Genomic DNA, 25,216 nt, shown 5'->3' on the forward strand with positions numbered 1-25,216 from the left:
GTTCAAAGTTTAATACATAGCATTTTAATGAAAACTTGTATATCAATCTCGGAAGATCATTTTAAAGAAGAGACTTCAATCTTCTTTATAGTGGATTCAGTTGTGAAACAAGCAGTCCAATGTTCGTGGAGACGCCCAAACTTGAACAATTTTTGGAAGAAAATATTGTTTGAAATTGACTGTAATAATCTCACAAATTTGTTCTTTTTTATTGATTAATGTAAGATATTCCTGATGGGACATTGATAAATATTATTTTCTTGCATCTTCTGCTGTCGTCAGTTGTATTTATTAATTGACCTACTTGTGGTTAATCTAATTCTAAATTTAAAATAAAATGAAATAAATAGTTAATCAACTAGTTTTAAAAGAGAATAAAAACATAAGCAATTCTTCGAAACATAGCTAGTAATTACATACTAGATTAACGAATAATAAATTTATATTAAAAAGTAAATGTATAAGTTTATATTTGCAGTGGATATTGCATGCTGATATATACTATCCTCGCTTTCATAATACAAATGACTCAATACTATGCTTTCTAGGCAGACTTGATTTCAATGAAGTGAAAGTAACAACGATGCAAAAGTCAAGTTGAATGGCATGAGAATCAGGTGCACTGGCACGTATGGTATGTGGTCGATGATCAGCCACTGTATTTACCTATGTTTTTCTTACAGTTTCATAATTATTTGAAAGAAACATTCTTGAGAATAACAACATAAGTACAAACAGATAGAAATGTTCGTATTTTCTCGACGGAGCAATAAATATTTTTCTGTGAAAGAATTATTAATTCTTATAATAGAAAAAAAGTTAATGGTATAGAACTTCTCGACTTCGAAGAAAAGTAATTCTTTTTTAAAGAAAGAAAGATAAAATTTATAAAATAGAAAATGTTTAGGAAATTATTTCTTCAAAAAGGTTTACAATTTATATGTGTAATATGAATTATACAGTAGTATAATAACACTAAACTAATCTGAACTTGTTCCTTATAAACTAGATCGTTCCATAAGTTCATGTCGTTTATTTTTCTACATCCTCCCTCCATATAAAATATTTTATTAAATATAAAATCCTTATAACTTTGCGACCTGTTGCTCTCGAATATGTACCTTCTACTGACTAAACTGAAGAATAAAGGCTTAGTCACCCAAGTCCTTAGTCGCTCTATGATCACAAAACGTAACGCGAGAAGTATAAACACACCGCGGCACGAACTTTAAAATGACATAATATCTACCATTAGCATGGATGATTATAACTGAAAATACTGCATCTAAATTTTACAAATATGATCAGTTAGCTAAAGAAAGGAAACTTTTATGTAAGAAATACTATAGTATACTAAGAAGACACCACTGAATACTATTGACAATACGTACATACATTTTTCTGCTAATCTTTACTAAGTCGCGTATTCCGCAGACTAAGGTAAGGACTCGTTCGTACGAGTATGATTATTTGAATGCGCGCAAGTCCTCTCCGTCGATCCTTCACGTATCGATCCCCACTCTCGCAAAATCGCTAGTTTTCCCTGGAAACGTTGACAGGAAAAGCATTCTTACCCTTATCTGTTTATCCCTCGTTGCAACTCCAACATCTGCAGGCTCTTGCCGAGCATCGACAGCGTTGACGAAGGACACAGTTGTTTATTGTCTGGGACCCTCTAGATTCATAGACAGATTTCCAACATTTCGTACATTTGATTCAAAAAAATATTTGCTACGTTTACTGACATTAACGTTTCTCATTTCATTAATACAATTTCTGGGCCACTAACTTTATACTGGCCGCACAGTCTGTTACCGGAAATTTACAAAATTGCAGAAACCAAGTCCTAGTTTTTAATGAGTCAGGGGCACATACTATTGGATGACCAATCCATGTTATCCGCAATGCGCCGCGGAGCCCGAATGATTTACTGTTTTCGGGCATCTTTAGCAGACTCACCTTCTAACCCTGAGTCACGACGATCAGAGTTCATCTCTAAAGCTTAGTCATCCTCGTCCTTTCCGTTCCGTATTTTAGTATATAAGTAACCGAATTTCAAACAGCAAGAGCATTCGAATTCTGAACCTAATACCGAAACTCTGTCCAACTCGCTACTCCGCAGGCTTTGTATTACGCCGTCTTCGCTAGTAATAACATATTACAGAGGTGTCTAACTTATTCCCCTCACGCTAGTAACTCGGAAACAGCGTTCCTGCACTACCTCTATTCAAGAGCTGCCTGAGACTGGTATGTGAGCAATTCTATGCATTGTTCGATACAAATAGGTAAAAGTAAGTATGGAGAGGGTAATTTTTCATGAGGAGAGTGTCACTAAAGTGTCCGCGGACATCGATTTAGATTTATAAAATAGTTTAGTAATTCATAAAATGTGAATTGTACGAAATATTGTTTCTTACAAATGTTAGAACAAAATAAACAAAATTATCCTCTAAATATAAAAGCCCCGTTGAATGAGCATACCTTGTAATGCAGGACAATTATTTTGCGAATATCTCAGTAACTATTCTCTAATTTTAGACTCTACATAGTATAATGAGTTTTCATACAGAATCCGATGCTTTATCAGAATTTAGAAAGAAAATATAGGTATTCCATTAAAAAAAAATGGACGTGACCTGCATATTTCGATAAAACAGTAAGACAGTATAAAACCCATATTACTATTGAACGCCCTTTCGTAACCGTGCAACTTTGTCCAAAACATTTTTTCTTACAGGACATATTTTATGAGTTAGTTAGAATCGTCACGTTGCACGACTCTCCCTGTATATTAGTATATTTCGGCTTGTCGATATTTTCACTCGATATACTACAACAGATCTTGGAAAAACTAGTGGGTTTTGACACGAGGACCGACGAATTGATTCAAATTCTGGAGCGATTTCCGATCGCTATTCCAATTCTATGTATCAAAGACTTTTCACATAAAGTAGCCGGAAACACCACATTTACGACAATTGATCTGGCGAGGGCATATCATTAGATACTGGTACATCCTGGCGATACGTAGGTATACCGAACACGGCAACAACGACATCCTCCGGTTTATCCGAATATATGGTAATATCGTTTGGGCTTAGGAATACTGCCCAAACGTTTCAACGGTTTATCGACGATGTTTTGAGAGGCTTCGATTTCTGCTGCGTTTATCTAGGCAACATTCTAGTTGCCTCTAGGAACAAGACAGAACAACAGAAATATGTGTCCGAATCGATACGACACCACAATTAATTCCAATAAATTTATCTTTCTCGCGAAGGAATTCTGTTCGGTTTTATCGTGAATGACAGAAGTACAAAACTTCTACCCAACGAAATTAAAGCGATCTTACAATTAGATTTCCGGAAGCCGAAAACGGTAAACCAATTGGCTAGATTTTTGTGTTAAAGTATTAGGTAAAAATAGTCGTAAATGAAATTTACTCTACTCTGCACAAAATATAAAATACTGATCGTTAGAAATACGTGATGCTGATAATAATGAACGTGTTAAGCATCCGGGGAATGGATACTTGAAGACTATTTTAGTAAATTTTGATTCTGTGAAATTTTATTAGATTATGACAGTTTTACATCGCACCGGAAACAATAGATCAAAAGTATCTATACATGCAGAACATTTATTGAAAATGTTTAATTAATGATGTACTGAATAAAAGGAATGCATTTTGATGTTTTTGTTAATTCAGATAATTTTTTTGCTTTACCCAGGGTTCATTGAATATTCTGTAGTAATGATGCAAATAAACATTTAGGTATAGTGTTTGCTATAGACGGAGATAGAGAATTTTCGAAAATACATGTTAAATGTGTATGCAACGTAAGCTACGAAATCCCCTGATTCCACGATTGTCATTTATTTCGCTCGGGTGCGGTCTGTAAAACGCCCAGTTTGCTGTGCGGTGTAACAAGCAAAGGTCATGTTTGATAATGTGATAATGTATTATACATTGATTGATTAACGAATTTCAGCTGCATAATATATAATACCATTCGATTAAAATGAAATACAATATAATTCGATTCACTTCGTTTTTAGCAAGTAAATTCTGAAGCACGCGTGTGTACACCAGATGGAATACATAACGGCATACGGAAGCGAGAAATTAATCGAAAACAGTTGGAAATGAGACCAATTAATTACCGTAATTACAGTAATTAATGAGTTCAGTTTCAGTTACATGTGATAGTAAAATTAATTGTACGCAATATTACTGGGATTAGACTTCGCGTAGTTTTGTATTTTTCTTTTTTTTAAATCTACACTTTCCAGTATCAATTCTAATACATCGCTATTCCAAACATATAAAATACTTTAATCTAACGTTCTATAGAAAAAAGTAAAAATTAAAAATTCATTCAGTTCTAAGCATGGTGGAATTCATAAATACATGGTATAATGAAGAAAAAGTATTTTTATTTCCTTACATTTTTAATTGTGTGTACGCACACACACATGCACTTTTCATTAATATATTCAGGATAAGTTACGTATATATTACGTATAAAAATTAATTTGATGCCTTTCTATATAATCGGTTAAAAATTCATTTTAAATTTAAACATTATCCCACAATTTTCAGATTTTCTATTTCTATCTGTAAGATGCAGCAGAATCAACGATAAAAGTAACGAAGATTTTAAAATTGATAGATGTACGATCTTTTCTAGATGCACGGTTAATTAATCAATGGTTTTAATAGTTCTGTAATCAATATTGTACGTTTTATTAATTGTTTGTATTTTAGCGGACACCAGAATTAGATTTTCATAGCGCGACTGCTGTTATTGAAAGATTAATAATGCAGATTTACCAGTATTAATTCATGTTCTTAATTTGGTAAAACACAGTTAACATACATTATTAATTTTATATATACATTATACATTATATTATATTCGTCGGTAGTGATGGTACTCGACGGATAGTCCGTCTCTCTACTTGTGGACAGAGGGATAAGAGGATTATCGGTTAAGCAACCGTGACGCCTGGGTTTCGACAGATCCTCCCTAGTAACTTAACCTTGAAATGCGTTGGGACGAGTGAAACGTCCATAAACTCCCATAAGAACGCATGAGAGAGTAAATGAAGGTAGCGAGTGCGATGACTGCATTCTCAGCTGCGAAATCACGGCTCGGTCGATAAACAATGTCGTTTACATTTTCAGATCGAAAACTCATTGTGTAACAAACAAGGACCCTGGATGTTGCGTTCCTTTACTCTCCTATGACAGTCGCACTCTCCGTTGGTTACCATCACTATCGGCAAACGGGCAATTATGAATGTTGATATCTTGATGACGGCTATTGCAATAACGGCTTACTGCAAAAAATTTCATTTCCAAGATTTGGAAGTGTCTGAATGTTAGTTTCGAAAATATGGAATAGTAACTATAGGGTTCTATTTAAGAATTGTGACATAACCTTAGTAGGGCGTTTCAGGGTTACGCCACAGTCAAATAGCTCCGGCTATGATATGTAGTATTTCGTACCCTTTAACTTTTGTTTGACACGTTTGTTCGTATTGCTAATATTTATCGAGATAATTCGATGTTTTTAATTGTTATTGATTAAATTAATGTCCTATATGTGAAATGGAAAGGCCGTTGAATGCGTATGAACATTTTATTAGGTATGTTTAATGTTATAAAATAATGCATTTTCAAGTCTGATAATACTAGCACTTTTTCTCCCAAATTCGTTAACTTAATAATATTATTTTTTTAATGTTTTAGTATCGAAAACTTGTAACTTGATCAATTATAATACATAGTACATTTTACATAATTCTGTACTTATCCAACTCTTTAAACGCTGTTTATATTGAAACTAATTATTTACATAATTATGTCACTTGTCAGAACGTTCATGGACGTTTTCTATTAAACAATTATTTTGCAGTATAAGGTAAATATAACGTTCAATGTTACAAACAATTTTCCGGAAAATTTACATAAAGCTCCACCAAGCCGAGCTATAGATTGTCCTCTTATAGCTATGACCATTGGCGCGATGCAATTAACAGTGTCGATAAGCATATATGAATATTATGGTTAATTTACGATTGTGGAGCCCTGTCTGTGAATTTACATGGATGCCGCTCGGAGGCATTTGGACTAGAACCGTACGGTTGCAGCTTAACATTGCGTCAGAGCAAACATTGACCGAAACGAAGGTTGAGGTGGTAGAAGTACAAGCGGCGATAGGAGAGCGAAAAGGGTAGTAAAGGGCGAGAGGAATCGTGGGCAATGTACAATTTACACGCGCAAATGTAAACGACCAATTAAGACCACCCTTTGATGTTGAAACGAGTGCAACTTTTGAACGTGTATTTGTATCCGAAAAGTAACTACCTTTGGAAAACATTAAATACAGTAATGTTTTGTGAACAGTTGACGTTGTTAATGACAACATTCCGATTACGATTAGATAAATTCGAATATGCGTATTAATATTAAATTTATAATATTGTAAGTTATGGAATTGAATTGGTTTTGATGACTACCACAATCACATTATACAAAATTTCTCTCCATACTATCCGCTAAATGCTCTCAAATCCCGTAGTCTCATTAGAATCACTTACTTTATTTCTTTCAATACCAATGGAAAAGATTTTCAATAAAATGAAGATACTTAGGTGTTTATAATTTATTATTATTTATATAAATAATTTAATAATGTATATAAATAGTAATATATTATAAATGTACATATTATATATATATAATAACAAATAACAAATTATCTTATATATATTATATTTAGAATATAGATTATTTACATTACAATTATGAAATAATGTAGATTTTACAAAATGGTTTCAAAATAAATGATGGAAGTAATATTATATTAAAACTATTCTTTATTGTTTATTCTGCCCTTATTATTTAGTTTCTATGCAAACAAAACTTTTGTAGATGGTCACGTATTGAAACCAAAAATAGTTATTATGTTCTTATTAAGAAAGTTGAAATTATAGAATATACAATATAATATTATAATATGTACATTATGATATATAATGCAGATCACTTTACAATAGAGCTAAGGAGTCGGGATTTATGTTCGTCTTTTCATAAGTTAATTACTAGAATAGTTAAATACCTTTTTGAATTCAACTCAAATCCAACATTTAATATGACCTTAAATGATAATTTATTATTATTTAAATTTTAATTTTATTATTATAAATTTTTAAAAAAGTAATAGGTTTAACATGGAATGCAGTCAATAGAAAATTATCTTATTTTAAATAGAATATCTCATTTTAACTAATAATTATGCATGTTTACATAAACTCTTCCTCGTTTTTTGAAAATGCAGGATGATAGAGCTTTTTTTATTTTTAATGCATGTTTAAAATGTAAAACCATAAATATCTTCAAGTGAATACTTCCTTAAACAGTTAAAGATATTCTGTATCTTCGATCTTCGATCTTCGATTATCTTGTAAACTAATAAATATTCAAAGTTAAAATTTTATAGTCGGGTTTTGCCTGTCTCCTCTGCTCACCAAGCTCTTAAAATTTCACATCGAACGGTAAGAGGTGTTATGCACCACAGACAAGAATATTGAATCAGAAAAGGGGCAAGAGGACCCTTGCGTTAGTTGTTTTGTTTACAGTTTCGATTGGTTATCTGTAACTGTATTGACAAATAGCGTATCAGTATCAAGAATGAAATGGAACAAATGAAAACTGATTAATTTGACTCGTTTCCTTTCGTTAATATTTTTATCTGAGACGCATAACACTTTTTAAAAAAACAGCTCAAGATCGATTGTAAACTACTATATAGCAACGAAACTTACAGATATATAGCGCTCGTGAAATTCAGTACTAAGAGAGTTAATTTTATGTGAAGTTCCTTCGTTACATTTAACATTTTAATGATATTTATTACATAATTTGGTTATATAATATTATATTAGCTGCAATTTTTACTTGTGAGCTTTATCTATCTTTGTCTCGTAGCCATGTTCCGTCTTCTTTGGGAGCCGAGTGAAGTTATGCACATAGCCCCAAGGTAGGCAACACAACAGGGAGGACAATAGTTTAGTATAATAGAGCGCGAAGAACGGATCTGCTGGACAGGTCTCGCATAAAAGACTCTAACAAAAAACGCATGAAACGATTTTCAAAGGAACATAAGAAATGTTATACTAACGAGAGAAGCATGCAAATAAGACAGCCGCTTTTTTAATGAAAAAGATTTTCAGTGAAAGAAGTAGAGACAGGTATGTACAAATGACGCTGTAAATTTACTTTATGGTTTTTGTCAAAATCGATTTGAAAATTTGGATGTGTTGATTTTAAGCCTTAAATGTTACAGTTGATTTGTTAGACCGTTCAAAAGTTTTATTTCGTGCATAACTTATCTTAAAACTATGTATGGCTGTGTTAGACTATAACGTTCAATCACTGAAATTATGGACAGTTTACTTGTTTTCTGTTATTAGTAGCATTGACTTATAATTTGCCAACGATCTAAGGGACAGTCTTTAGTAGATAAATATGTTACTTTTTTACTGGTTTCGAATTATTATTATTTTATTCTATTCTTATTTATCATTATTTTAATTGAATACTGAATTTCCATTACTAATTTTGTTTTTATGTTCCTTATGGAGAGGATTGACAAGGTAATTAAAACAAAAACATGAACCAAGTTTAAAAACTGAAAATATATATTTGCAATGTTTTTCGTTATTTCATTTTTAATGAGTTGAAGAACTTGTGTTTTCTATTTTCATTGCACTGTGGTAATTCACTCTGAATCTTATTAATAAAAGTTTCACTGTCAGTTCTGTTATTACTGATTTTGGATGAAATAGCTTTTTTCACTCTCTACTAGTGCAATATATAACCTTTGCAATTGATAATACAATTCTAGGTTGATTTATACAATATTTTGCATCATGTGGTGCTCGTTTTGCTTCTCAAATTTTGTATAATCTGAATTATTCTATTACTCCCTTCTTTATGTGCTTTAGATTCATTGATTTTGGTTTTTCCATAAATCTACTCTCACATATGGTGGTAGAACTAAGTTTGACTTATATCCTAATTGGTACAGGAATGGACACTGTAAATCCCAAAGGATATATGTAATATAAGCTACGGTACATGGTGTGTACGCATATATGTAGGTACATATATCTGTATGTATATATTTATCAGATTAGAAACTGCGTTTCTTTTTAAATGTATAAAAGTGATAAAAGGGATTACATTTAACAAATGTTTCCGAAGAACAAAAGAAACCATAATGTTCACGAATAATATTGGAGAATACTGAATGACCTTTTTTTATTGTCATTAAAGTACATTCTTTATCTTTAAGAATCGTCCTCACAGTTATTTTTAGTAAACTTACTTTCCGGTTTATGTATAAATTCATTTATTATATTTCTAATTTAGTTTCTAAACTTATAGACACTTATGTTAAGTTTCTAAACTTATATGTATTTACTGTAAATATATTTCTATAAGGTCTTTCACTGTATATAATCTATATAATCTGAAATTATTTACCTATAAAAATGTAATAAAATTCATTTATTCCACGACGAATTCTTTACTCAAGTAACTTTCAAACTGATTCAGTAAAAACTAAATACATGGAGCGAGAAATATTGGTTAAAAACAATTGATTATCACCTTACATAGAGACGACGCAACTGTGAAACGACATAATCCGGGACTCTACTGTGTTGTTTTTATTAATAAATATAGAGTAAAAAGAAATTTTTGGTCATGGTTATCACAGATGATTTCTACATCTTCGATTTGATGGCGATTGTTGACGCAAGGAAACTGTTTGTAAAATTCTCTTTCACCTTGAAAAATGAGTTTCGGAAAATGTGATCGACATTGTTTACCAAGCGAGACGTTTCTTCACAGCTGAGAACGTAATCGCTACCGTGACTAATCGATATTCGTGTACTAAAAAGGGACATTGGATGTCACATTTCCCTACTCTCCCACTGGAAAATCCACAGCGATTTGCATACATGTATAGCCATTTCTGACCTATGGTTTCTTTCGGACTATTTGTTTCCACAATGAGTGAAATATGACGTAGCAGTAAAAAATTGTAATCCTTTTTTCTAAGGTTAAAGGGAATTTTGCATTTATCTCCATCAAATCAAAGGTGTAAAATTGTGCTGTGGTGGTCGTGGCATCTTATTTTGGAACACTCTGTATATTATGTATACAAGGTATATTCTAGAAGAGGCTATAGCTCTATTTTTATTATAGTTAAAAAAAAAATCGTACAGGAATTCATTCCACTATTTCACAAGCTACATCGTACTACAATTCCAATTTTTTTATAAACGCATTAATATTTTTTTTTGTATAAATCGTTCCCTTGCATCATTTTCTGTAACAAAGATTTGATATAGAATCATTGAAAACTCAATATTTTTCTAGATATTTTATTTTGAATATTCAGTCTCGTACTGCTGCCTTACTTAGTAACAGCGTGTTTTCAGTGAATATTCAAAGTAAAATAAAGTAAACCGAACAATTTATTGTACCAGTAAATTGCTTTTGTGGCTGTGACTAAGGTTTGACAAAAACACAGAATGATACGAAACTAAACAGCTTTCTCGTAAATAGTTTTCCCTAGCCACGCAACCATAAATCGTGCATACCTGTTTGCACGAAACTTAACGTTTATATATAATACAATACGGCAGACCGCTACAGAAAGACTTCTCTATTGATTTGTATACCATTTTTCAGTAATATTCTTAAAACTATTTTCCAGTACTTACCGAATTTTTTATTTGCGTACTTCTTTTTCTTTCATTAACAGTAGGTTTGAATATTGCATTTTACACACATTACTTGGTAGACGTTTATTTCGGATTTGAATCTATCTTTAAACTCCTAATCTCCAAGTTCTAAACGAACAAGCATAATTTTTTCTAGGAACATCAGAATAAGCCGTACAATAAACGTTTGCAAATCTAGTGTTAACAAAGGAAGTTGAAAATGTCGGTAATACAAACTACAAGCTTGTATCCAAATGGTTGCCATTTATAAAAAAAATTGACATTTTCAAAATCGATTTCAATAAGCACGAGGTCTTCTGGTACAGGTTAAGGTAAAGTTAAAATAAATGTCTTTAGATAAGACCTCACGGGGACGTATCCGGTATCCTAGACGATCTTTCAACGAAATGGATCTGGGAAAGCGGCTGTTACGGTCTTATATTCTGATATATTCAACTTAAATTTTCAGCAAGTATTATTCGAATAATATATAACAAAACGTATAAAATAGAACCTTATTTTACATATTAAAAAATGGTTCTCCTTTTGTTTCTTTTTAACCATTTTAAGGCATGTCGTAAGCCCTTAAGCTTTATCTCACTGTGGTTGAGTAAAAAAAATCGGTTTTTCAAGAATTACATATTCTGTTAATGTAATCCTTCCAGAATATCTTCCCGAGTGTTATTTAGAAATTGGTAAAATTACCGAATTTCTGTATATTAACATTAAAGATGTTTTTCTCGAAATACAGTTAATATCTTTAGGAAATATCTGAGAGGTTACTCGAACAACTTGGATAATATTTTGCAGTAATATTTTTAAAGTCATTGTCTGATCCTTATCAAAGGAATTTTTTGGTTTATGTATTTGTTTTTACTTTATTAACAAAAGAGAAGTTGAAAATTCAAATGAAAAACTACATGTTTGGTTTCAGTGACTGCTATTTTCGACAAAAATTGTTTCTCTTTAATGTCGCTTCGATAAGGAGTCAATTTTTTTATGCAGTTGAAATTAAAATAAATCGTTTGAAATAAAACCCCATGGAAGTACATTTGATACCGTAAACGGTGTTTTGTATAAATGAATTTGGGAAAGTGGTTGCTATTTTCTTTCATCTTGAGATATTGAGCTCAAGTTTTTAACCAACGTTATTCAAATACCATACTACTTTCCATGTGAAAAAAATTGTTAAATTTTTGGCACTTTTCGAGTGTTCAAAGTGATATAATCCCTTAATAATATACTACTCTAGAATTTCGCTAAATATTTGTTTCTCAAATAATTTATTACTTGCACCATTTTAAATAAGTCATGTTAAGAGTCTTCATCGAAGATTAATAACGTTCCAATGCTATTCTAAAACTATTCATGATTAATGATACCTGTTGGCCTCATATATGTTAATTATTGATAAGTAGCTGATCCTATTTATGGATTTTATGATTTTATGATTTCTACCTTACTATTATCGCAATGTTAGTATATTGTGTGTTTTTATTATCACGCTCTTACTAAGTTGTCATAATCAGGCTTTCAATTTTCTTTGAATGCAGATAATAATAGCTTTCTAACCTCAAGAAAATCAGTAGTGAAAGATTACAATAATTTGTACTAACTGAGAAATAAGGACTTTTAAACAATGAACGGAACAAGTTGCAATTATATACACTTTGCACTGTTTTAAGAAAAACTAACTCTACCGTAGTGCAGTGAATGACTCCTGCTCATTATACTATCCACAAAATATTTTTATTACCAAAAATATCTGTCTTTGGTACAAAGAACTTTTACGATATCTATAAAACATTTGATAACAGAGAACGATATTTGGACATATTGCTCCGCAGTGAATACAGTGCGTGAGTTAGAGCTGGGCTTATACCGTTGATTCATGTATAACAAGATCGTAAAACCTTATCGTTGAGAGGCACTCGCAAACACGGCATGTTCAAATAAAATCATCGTTGAGGAAAGCCTGGAAGCGTTTTTCCCCTTCCAAATTACAATCAGTTAAAGTTTAGTGCTTCGCAGATAGTGCTCGTGATGAAAATGTTCCAGTTAAGTCATGTTTCTGTATATCATTTCCATTTTCACTGCACTTATTGTATACCATAAACGTATCTACTTTTTCGTTCTTCTTAAAAGCTCTTAGAATATATTTGTTAATCGAAGTAATTTGGTACACTTCTCGAAACTTCATAGTGACAAATTTAATTAAATATTAAATTTCAAACAACAGGTGTAAATACGATATTATTAGTGAGCATATTGATGATATAACGATTCAATTTTAAATTGTACGTGTTCCTTCCTTGATCACTTGTATGGCCCTGAAAGGGCAACAAGAAATTGTAAATCAAAACCTAAATTTCGGAATTAATTTTGTGATTAATGTGATAAATTGGAGCCTTTTTGTCGACTTTAAAGCAGTTCAAACCGTTAGAGAGCCATTAAATTGTGCCAGTAATATTGTTGCGAAATATGGAACATGGTCCTGCAGTATTATGCAGAGATGTATCGATCCTTACAACCTGAACAAAGTGGCCGTTATGGGACGACTGTGCAAACAAGGACAAGAGAGAGTCTTTGGTGAACTCTGATGGAGAACACACCCCTAGCAGCATAAAATATTGCATACATACGTATCTAATATTAAAAAGACCATGATTCTGTATTTTGACAATGATCATTTTAGGACTACGTGCACAATAAAAAATGTTACAACATGATTTTTCATACCCTATGGAACAAAAAGTTACGTACCATTATTCCCAGAGATAACAGGAAAGTTATAAAAAATGCGGTTGAAGATAAGTATATAATAATGGTTATAACTCACTTGATTGCAACTTTACTCTTTTGATTCTTATTTCTAATAATTTATTCGTATACTTAGGAGTCATGGACTCCTAAGTATTGAGTGTTATATACAATGGATTTTAGCCAATTGTTTATTAAGTTGTTAAAATTGATTAATATTTCACTCAAACATAAGAGTATAGGATTCTTTCCGTGTGTAAGCCATGTTCATTAGGAATGATTTCCCGATGTTTCGCTGGCATTGTAGCTAGCATCATCAAGTTTATAAAGATTATACTTTTATTTCTGGATTTCCTTCTTCACTTTTTAATACAAATATTTCATACTTACAAGTTTTTGATGAATATTTTTTAAAGTATAGAATAAGGGCAACTTCAGTCATTTTCATATAAAAACGAACTAGAAAATTCTGCAACCGAAATTTCTGTTTAGGTGGAACTTGATTCTCTTTATGGAATCAGGTCCAAGTAATATGAAAAGCCTAAAGGGAAAGTGAAAGAATTTAAATGAAGATAAAATATTAGAAATTGAAGATATATGTTTATTTGTATAAAATTTATGTTTCGAAACGTGATTCATTGGTTCCATACCGATGATGAATATATAATTTGAATTTCAGTACATTTGATGAGTTATTTATGGTACTTGACATCAGAATGTGCTGCCTTTTTTTTCCAATAAAAACGTATCTTTGGATGTAAAAAAATGAATGATTGTAAAATTAGAAGATACCGAAGGAAATATTCCTACCTAGAAAATTATTTTAAAAAACATAAAAAACGATATTGGAATCGGTATCGAAAGTTTCATTTCTAAGACTCGCCAATTTAGAAGAACGACGAAGTATTTAAAGCAAGGCTACAAATGATTCAAAATTTAAAAATAGTTTACTATACGACAGAGCGAGCCGTATCATTAATATGCAAATATAATACTTTCTTAATGAAAAATAAAGAGATCGTACAATATATGTCATAAGTATTAAAGTAACTAATAGATTTTTAAGCAGAATTTAATTTCCTTTTGAGTGGCTAGGTCAAAATACATAGTGTGAGACAAAAACTCAAGCTCATCTTCATATTTTGATGAAAAAGCAAAATACCTATAAAAAAACTAATTAATACATTTTATTCTCTGTTTAATATTAAATGATTTTTGCCTGAACTATATTTTCATAGAGTGTACAGTTTCGTATATGGTATACCTGCACATGGTGTTATAATTTGTATTGTTTCTTTTTTCTACATTCATTTATAATTATGTTTTATATATACTTAGTTTAGATTTAATAACGTTTTAATCCTTGTCTAAACAGTACAGTAAAATTATAATTAATAACTAATTACGTACTTATAAGGATTTAGTAAATAATATAATATGTGTTAATAAAAAATTGAAAATTGATTCCTATAAGTTCGTACAGTTGGTTACATGCTGCGTTGTATACCTACCTAATATCACCTAATACATATTCAGTTTCTAAATAAACTCGAAGACTTTGTATATATCATTGAAAATATTATTATAATTGCAAATATACATTTTTGTGTATAATAATTTATATGTATAGGTATACAAAATGGAGAATAAAAAAAAATTCTCCAAGTCTAAAAACTGCTGCCAAAAATGACAATATTTCCTTAAGAAAAAAGATTTTACTACTATCGGTTCCATGCTATTTTCTTCGATCTCCATTTTTTATTTACAGCTCAAATATATTTATTATAAAACAAAGTTGCTGTGGTTTAATGTCACATAATTGTGTAAAATGTTGGTATGATAATTTTTGTTGCAAATAGTACGGTTTTCATGTAATCTAAAATATCAATAATACAAACACATTCATTTTGTATTGCGTCCTGCCTATTTGAATGAACGAAGATGTTTCAGGTCTGTCTACATAAATCAGTAGCATTACGTGTAACGTCGTTAATCGTAATATCGCATGATAAATAGTGTTTCGTACCCTTCCCCATCATTTATACAAGTACAGAATTCAGTCTTCCAATGTGATAGACGATATATTGTCCGACCTATCAAAATCATCGAATAAAATAATTAATCATCTTTACAACATTTCTTGCGACAGGATGACAAACATCTTGCTGCATTGTATAGTTTTACATTATATTTAAAATTCTCTGTGTAACTAAAGTATAAGAAAAAGCAGCTTTTTTGAAAAAAATTATAAATATACAATTTCTATGAATTTTAAAATCATTAAGTTGTATGTTTACTGCATATTTTAATAATGTGAATTGTACTTTCTGTTGCTTCTTGATATTTTTATACGTATAATGATAAACCCGCAGTATATACTTTATCCAGGTCTCTGTTAATTTGCATACTTCGATCCATGGTTGATTTGATTTTTTTTTCAAAAGTCTGCTTCGATGATAATGTTTTGCGAATCTCACGTTACCCGAATTTTTATTCGCATGAAATGTCACCTGGTAACATTTTATAATTCGCACTAAACTGCATATGACATTATCTGAATTCGTGTTAATTGTGACCTGAATATCTGCATTGTTCGCTGTTGAAACATAGTGTATAATTGTAGTCATATATTTCCCCCATTGATGTTTACTTCTGACCAATATGTGTCTACGAATAAAGTCTGCGATCAATTTAAGGCGCTACTAACTCAACGAAGTGTGTACTATTTTACGACCACGTGTGAAATATGTGTGTGGGATTTGTAACGTGGTTGTAGCCCCATAAATAAGTGAAACGTAACATATAGTTCCACACGATCTGTTCAAAGTAAAAAAATGTATTGATTTTTTTATTGATCTTATGAAACGATAAAACGATAGAGTTTAAAAGTTGACAGAGAAAAATCATGTTGTTGAATCGTTCATATTTGCAACAATGAGATGAATCAATATAATAAATATAACGCATATTTTAAACTAAAACTTGTGATACGCCGTTCTACTCTATTTATGTGAACCTTTTACAGTTTCATCATAGGATTTGTTAAAAATAGTACATTTCGTAAATTTAATTTACCATTCATTGTTAAATTATAATCTGTTATTAAATTAATCATGAATAATTTTTATGTTAGGAAAAAAGAATAATAGTATAGAATTGAACTGCAGCGTTCAGTTCAAAATAAGTATCCTTTACTGCTTCAATTTTGTAATTTGTTATTCTTTATTTAATGACAGGCACGATTTTAAATTCAGATATTCTAAAAGGCAATATTAATTACATTGTGTCATTTGTATTATCAATGTATATAAACGACCAATAAAACACTCACGTGTCACAAATTTCTTCGACAATTAACATTTATGATATTAATACTAAATTATTTAAATACTAAAAATGTTATATTATAGAATATATTTATTAAAACAAAATATTATTTATTTACTATCTCGTTTGTAAGTGTTATAATACAGACTAACACTACTCTTGTATAAATAGGCATTATAACTTAATAAAATTTAGAATATTTGTGATACTGTTAATCATTAGATTCTTCCTTAAGTTCATTAATTCGTTTCTCATTTCATATAACATTTCACATTTCAGTGTTTATAAGTTCAACTTAGAAGGTATATGTAAACTAATGAATTTAATTAGAGACTTTCGATGAGTAAAAGACTCCAATCGAACTAGGAACACTTTCCAAAATTTTGATAGTGATTTCTTGTAAGTGATGTTCGAATAAAAACTTTTGATTTTGTACATATAATCAGTCTGTTCTCTAGGAAAATTCTGCTTCCACTATCCTTCCTTATATCGATAATCCTTCGAAACTATTTATGAAATTTGAAACTTCTCTAATACACGAAGAACTTTGAAGTTATAATATTATTCCGACTTTAGATCAAGTTATAAGAAGTACAATTTGTTTCAATTGTATGCTGCTCAGTATTATTTATTAACGTTTGCGATCGAATGCTTTTTTCAGAAAATTCAATGGATTACATAACTGAAAAATTAATTTTAACTGTCTCATAGTATAATGGGTTTCTCGTAAAGTATACAGTTTCTGACGAAAATATACCACTTTCGATTACATTACTAATGTGAAACATACAGATCAACAGGGAAGGTGAGAGAAGGTTCCGTGGCGGAAGTGCAGGAAATGTCGATAATGGGGGAGCATCGATCAATGTCCTTTGATCCTTTTTAATGCTAACCCTCGACGAACAAACGGGCAAAATATCGCACGACCAGTGCATATGTCGGGGCCAAAATTAATGCACACGATATCGCGCACGGGTGTACGTTCATTTGTCAGAATTTATATATGCATGTAAAAATCGCAGAAGTTTGGAACGAACGGTCACCGTGTGCAGTCTGCTTGGAGCCGGATCAGCAAAATTGTCGTTGCAGACACCTGCGGCAGAATCGAGCATATCTCTGATATGTATGTATGTAGGTACACAAGCGTGACTCTTGAATATTCATCCGAATACATTATTCCCAGCAACTTACTTCGACATTTAAATAAGTCAACGAATTGCATGCTATTACGGCGCGTCATTATTCGACGCAATTGCACAAAATGTGATTAACTTAAAAGTGAATGTTTCGATATGTAGCTTATCTATGATCATGCTGTATAATTCACATCGTGTGTTTATCGGCCGTTTGCAAGATCCAAGCTGTAAACTAATGTGCAGTATAGTTACTTCAATTAATTATAAATTCATCTTTAATAATTCGTTGTCACTGATACTAATAAGGAAAGGTATCATAATTTTCAAATTTTCAAAAATTTGAATTTTTATAAAAATTTTATGTTGCAATTTTATAGACGTGAAAGAACAATGTATTTTTGTTTAAACTTTTTTTTTCCCCTGTGTCTTACCATTTGTAAGATAATCCAGGGGAAAGGAAAATTTGCATTTTTTTCAAGGGGTGGTTTCATTCCTTCCAAGTGAAAGTCGGCACGAAAAAAATGCAATGTATTAGACTTAACTTTCTCTACTTCCACACAAAGTCTCATCGTTTTTTTAATTTCCGGGTTCGATACTTTTCGTTGTAAGTATATTAGGTGTGTATTTAAAGTAAATTAATAATATTTATACATTATATAAATTGAAAAGTTTTTTTATATACCTACGTTCTATCAACCGATATTACGTATATTTTCATGGATTCAATAAATTTACATTTATAATAAATTTCTTTTCATAAAATTTGAGCCATAAAGAATAATAATGATACATAGTGAAATAAATTTATCCCCAATTCTGTTAATTCTAAGTACTAATTTGTTGTATTTTACCATATAACTATATTTGAAGTGACTATAATTATCAATAACTTATGTGGGTAGTAGGGTGCGAAATGACTGACTAGTTTTAACGAAAACTCTTATTTATTACTCAACACTTACAAGATACGCGGAAAGATTTCCGTCTGACCTAGCGCCAGAACGAATGGACGTGGAGTGAGTTGTGGCTATCACGGCGGCTTCCATTTAACGTCGCTTCACCCCCACATCTTTGTCCGCAGACAAAGATATGGGGTACATGGAAATTCCCGTGATTCCGTTCGGAAAAGGAAGGTTTTCCCCCACGTGCGGAGCTAGGTAGTTTGTTTCATCGCCCGTTTTAGGGCTCGACAATTTAACGCACCCGCACGGGTCTGCAACGCTGATGTTTGCTTACCCGTGCTACCTGGGCTAGAGCATCCGCACGGCAAGAAAACCTTTCCTGTGTCCCGTTATGCCGCCACAACTTATGTTACGACGTGTATACATTTCTATAATTATATATAATAATTGCATTTATAATCCTGTCTATTTCCAACCCACATTCTCTATTTCTGGTACTTTATTGGGTTTATATTTTCATTGTTATTCGCTCTTAAAACAATAATTAATATAATTTCCTTGATATATTTAGATTAAGATATCAGAATGATATCACAATGACTGATTTTAGTGCGATGTAAGGTGTTATTGAGGAGACAGTAAAACACAATTCACACCCGTTTTGCGTTCGCGGAAAGGTCAAAATCTGATATTTATTCGTATCTTTATACAGCGCGCTTGGACCATGTACTTTTTGGAGTTACGCGTCGGCGGTACGATGCTCCAGTTAATAATGGAATCTCTAGATGCCGTTTTTCTACTGTTCCAATCGAAAATCGGATGTCGCTCGTCTACTGTTGTATGCCGCTCGCCGAAAATGCTCCAAAAATGCGTAAATGCCGGGGTTACATACCCGGTTCAAAACAGAGAACCGCGGACGGACAAATCAATTAAAAACGTGGTGATGAAGTCGCTACACTGATGGTTATTCATTCGACTATGAAACCATTTTTAATCATTTAAATGAAGCAAGAAGTACATATATAGAACTTGTAATATTTTCATAATCAATCAATGATAAAAATAAAAAATTCATTAAAGTAAATATGATATGCAAGAGATTTTACAATGCAAGATGTTCGATTACCTGTAAAAGGAATCATACATGGGAAAATAAAATATGATTCAAAAGTGATGTTATTTTATCCAAGTTATTTTATCTTCTTAACGTACCTAGCTATGTACTTTGTAACTTTTTGTACTAAAAAATTTTCGTATATGTGTAAAAAACAAATTACACTCTTAGAATTCCACCATTTTATAGGTTCAAACATTTTTCTCTAGCCAAGTATAGTACTCATACATGACACAAGCGTCAGTGTTAAGAGATTAAGGTTGTAAATAATTGAAAATTCCGATCAGATGCGTTCAAGATTTAGTAATCAACTTATCATTGACGCGTATAAACCCGTGTATATATACCACTTCGGCTTTTTCTGTGCGATTTTGCAATATGGTCATGGTACTCTGCTGGAAACGTACACCATGCAACTTGGGATAACAGATTTTCAGATCACGTACTTTTTCCTAACTGTTTTTTAGTTTGTGAAGTGACAATAAATCTTAAGATAGATTAATCCTGGTATGTACTCACATTACATGAACGTAGACAAAATATATTTAACATTTTTCGATTCTTTATCTTTGATGAAGATATTTTCATTTTTATGTTAATGACTATTTGTCATTCGCAGGTTTTTAAGATTTTAAAAAATAAGGAAATAGTATCTAGTATATCTATTATATGAAAAATTAAATTTTTCTTATTGAAACATCCACTTTTCTTTATTGTAACTAAAAAAATGAAGAATCTAATTTTCAAGAAACATTTATTAATACATACAAAATCTTATTAGGAAATCTTATTTCAGATGTAAAATTTAAAAAAAATGAGATTAAATGCAGCTTTAAATAGTTTTCGGCTTATCGTCAACAGAAAAGTATGCACATAGTTTTCAAAAATATATTATAAGAGTATTATTGAAATTGTGTGTATTATACAGCCATTACTATACTCGTGACCATTGCTCATATATTTTACAGTTGAAATATTTTTATAATTGATTGCGTTTAATTGTTACAGGTAAGATTCAACATTTCACCAAATACATAAGCAGGACTGATACATTTCGTGATTTGGTATTTCTTACAGAGGTAAGTAATACCAGAGGCGTCTTTATGGTACCTACAGTTTAGTTCGTTAATATGAAGTTTTTAATTTACAAATAATCTTTTATTATTATATTGCGTGTCGTGTCATTCATGCACGAATGACATTAATGTTTCCTGCAGTGGCACATGTGCTAAGTAGATAAATTCTAATTAAATTCCTATGTACAATAATTTCCATATATAATAATATATATTGTTGCGCTGGGCGGGTCCTGGGGTGCTCGCCCGCGACATATTTATTTACAATGTTCTTTATACACTTATATTTACAATTTCATACAAATATTACACAATGTAGTCTATAGTTTGACACGTCTTTTCTCGTCTACGTTCGCTCGAGGACTACTCGCTTGTCTTCGTTTACTCTGACCAACTCCTTAGCGACCAGTTTATTTCAACCCCCTTCAGATCCTAAAGGTTGGTTCAGCCGTGCGTACTGGAGGGACGAGTTCGATACATCGCAACCTCGTTAGTTCGATGTATCGCAACAATATAATACTATATATAATAATTTCAATAAATTAGATTAAAGTTTTCTTAAGTTGGGTTTTGGACAAAAAAAATTGTATTTAGTATTAAAATTGTTTTTAAATTGCTAATTTTTCGTGCAATATTGTGGAATTCGTGTTAGTTACTTCTTTCTGACATGTCCTTTGATTTACTTAATCAACTGATTTTTAAAATTTATCGTTTTAGTCGCCGATAGCGTCTCGCTAATTAACAATTTATGGCTGTATTCTGCCATGAATCAGAAAGTAATGTTAAACATTTGAATTTATTCTGTACATCAATATAAATTGATAATAATCAGAAATAACAGAATGGCAGACTTTGTTTTATCTTCAAACATTAATTGATAATTTCTGACGATTATTGCAATTTTCATTTTATATTCTACACTCCAATGAACTTTATTTTATAAGTATAATAAGGAAATTTTGATTCGTTTTGTAAATCACTATCCCATGGGAAGGAAGAATATCAAAAAAACCTAAATTCAAATATATAAATCATTGAAAATTAGAGCGGTTAAGTTTCAAAAATATTGTTTAAAATGTCAATATTAAAATATTAATATGCGTATTAACTGATTAACCACTCGATGTAACTGATCCGTCTTGTGTGTAACTTATAATTAGTAATATAAATTTAAAAATTACTCGTACATTATAACTCTTAGCTAATTTGGATAATTAAGATTCTCTATCAGTATGTACTTTAATAACTTCGTTAGTACAGAAATGTTGTGTATACCTTTTTCGTAGGGTAATTATGGTCTTCAAGATCTCGTTAATCTCAGCAAACGACTACCAGTGTTGTTCGCGTAGTAATTCTGTACTTTTATTCGTATTCGGTTACGGTTAGTGATTCTGAGACGTGGTCAGTCGACCACGATGTAAATGATGCACTCTCCAAAATTAAAGTGTCTGATACTACACCTGCACCCAGATGCAACGACGCGGAAGGGACGATGCGGTACGTCTCTTTGGTGGACGAATACATTCTGCACATTTAGCTGCTCGTCGTTTCATTTTTTATTTGTTAAATGTCTCTTCTGTGTTTGATCTTCTTCTTTCTGCATACATCAACTTTTTATATGTCTCTTTTATTCTACATGCATATTCTGATATTTCATTTTTACATCTTATTCATTTTTTGCCATTTTTGTTACGTCAATTATTAAAAGGATCCTCCAAACCTATTTAGTATCATCTTCTTCAGACATTTATTTTATGTTATTCTAATAACGATTTTTTATATGTATAAATGTTAATAATTTGGCATAAACTAAAATATTTCTAATTATCTATAATAATACCTAGAATAAGATTTTAATATGGTAGAAGAGTAATTTAATTTTTAGATTAAAATTACTTTCCTTCATGAAATATATTATGTTGTAACAAAATGTTAAATATTAATCATTTGCATCTGATTATCAGTAATTATTTAGTATATATTAAAACACTTGCAATTTGTACAAGAATTCAGCAATCATGATTACATTATGATATTTGTATATTTGATATACAATAATTAATAGAATAAATAAAAATGTTGTTAATGAATACACATATATTATACTAAACATTTAATACAAGTTCTTAATAACACTAGAAAAGTTTGTCCATATTAAAATTACAAATAATCTTCAAACAGAAACTCAATTTATCAAATAATTGAATGCGTCACATTGTGAGGTATTCTATGGCCACATTCACTCCTGAATTATGTTCAAAGGTAATGCTATTACGTTTATGTATAAGATGTGTGGATGATAAATGAGCGGATGTATAAAATATGTATTGTTTGGTGTGTTAATTACCATTTTGCTAGGTAAATACGTAACTCATACTTCGAGCAAGGTTACAGCTTAGATTTTGCATATACCAGTTTTAAGGTAAGTCGACTCCACACAACAACTGTGATCGCTCTTAAACGTCCCCGGAAATCCGCTGATCGTGATAGATCTCTGTATAACGTCCATAAAGTTCCACTATACTGCAAGGTTTATGGTCTACTCTTAGCCCCACAAGACCTGCGCATTATCCACATAGCCTCTATCCCCATGCAGCTGTAAATCACTACCGGATTTCTGATTCATTGGACTTAGATTCCTGATTCATTGGAACACTGTAAACCACCCTTCTGATTCAATTCAAATTCTATGTATCCTGTTCGATAATATCGCGTATTTTCCTAAATAATAATATAATTAAATCTGAATAATAAAATAAGTAAACACTGTTCAATACTCAATTTCATATAAATCATCTGTAGAAAAATAATTTTAAAAATATAAATTTGCTTCGACAAATTGGTATTGCTACCAGCAAAATGTACCAATTGCAAAGGGTTAATCATTCTGTTGGAAAACTAAGTAGTCGAGTACTTATGTATTTTGAAACCTTCTTCTAGGTAATTTTGTTTTCTTCTCGTAAAAATGGACAAAGTGCTTTAGATCTTTATCGTTTGAAAATTATGTTATTTCTTAGCTTCACAAGATAAAAATTCTTTTTTACACTTATTTCCAACAACTTGCTTGTAATTGTTTTTCTAATAATATGTTAGCCAACTCTATTGATGTATAAAAATTATTAGTAGTTACGCAGCATTCTTTGCAACATAAATAATCTGACATGTAAATGCACATTTACATTATTTACTTTTAACTACTGTTTTTGCGAATTTAGTTATTTAATTATCCATTAAAATATACAACGTGAAGGGCTCATTTTATCAAACTGTCGGTCAACGTATAATTTCTGCGTTAGTGCTGAATTATGGTTAAGATTATCTCAATCGTTTTGGCATTAGCGAAAATTATTATAGAAAATACGATGAGTAAATTTGTGAACAACCTTTAAATTAACTTCTGTTAAAGCTTTAAAAAATTCACTTTTTCCAGTATTATTGGATATTATTCTAATCTACAGAAAAAATGTCTAATAGGTCAGTGTGAAATATCATACATCTATAATACATAATGCGCTTGCATATAAAATCAAAGAAACATCAAATCTTTGATGCAATGTTGTCAATGTTTAAACTGTTATAATTTCATGAAAAACAAATCGTACGGTATTTTAGCTGAACTTATTTTAAAACGTGGAACTACTGTCTTCGCAATTTCTAGTTCTTTTCAATATAAAATGTTCACATATTATATAATCAGTGGGAGCATACTCCCTCGTTGCAAAAATTTTGCAAATTCAGATAATTTTACAAACGATCTCAAATTTTTTATGAGTGATTCTACCAAGAATTTAAAGCAAAATTTCACTTTTACAATGGCCTCTTAAAACAACGTAGGATATTTTTCCCCCATTTTACTTAAATTCATATTTTGTATATCACTAGTCTTTCGAAGATTTTGTATTCCTTTAATTTTGCATGTGAGTGTATTCATATATAAAACACCTCGGAAAGTGTATAACAGTGTAGTATATGAAATATCACACATTAATAAAATCATAAAAAACTCCTTCAATTAGTATAACTGTTAATATAAATAAGTAGAATGTTTGCTCTGTTAAAAGATTACACTCGGTATGTGATGATTACATAGCAATACAT

At 30.9% G+C, this 25,216-nt stretch overlaps 1 protein-coding gene across 3 annotated transcripts in view; it reads left to right on the forward strand.

The window, feature by feature from the left end:
- Invadolysin (leishmanolysin-like peptidase, invadolysin) overlaps positions 1 to 25,216 on the forward strand; it is a 379,264-nt gene that overhangs the window by 260,404 nt on the left and 93,644 nt on the right. The window contains exon 4 of one of the 3 annotated variants that reach the window (XM_076364967.1): positions 21,051 to 21,121. The exons of the other annotated variants lie outside the window; for them this stretch is intronic. The gene's annotated coding sequence lies outside the window, so the exon portion shown is untranslated. The remainder of the gene's footprint in view (positions 1 to 21,050; positions 21,122 to 25,216) is intronic. 3 annotated transcript variants of the gene reach the window in all.

This window comes from Nomia melanderi, chromosome 2 (assembly GCF_051020985.1).
Source record: "Nomia melanderi isolate GNS246 chromosome 2, iyNomMela1, whole genome shotgun sequence".
NCBI lineage: Eukaryota > Metazoa > Arthropoda > Insecta > Hymenoptera > Halictidae > Nomia > Nomia melanderi.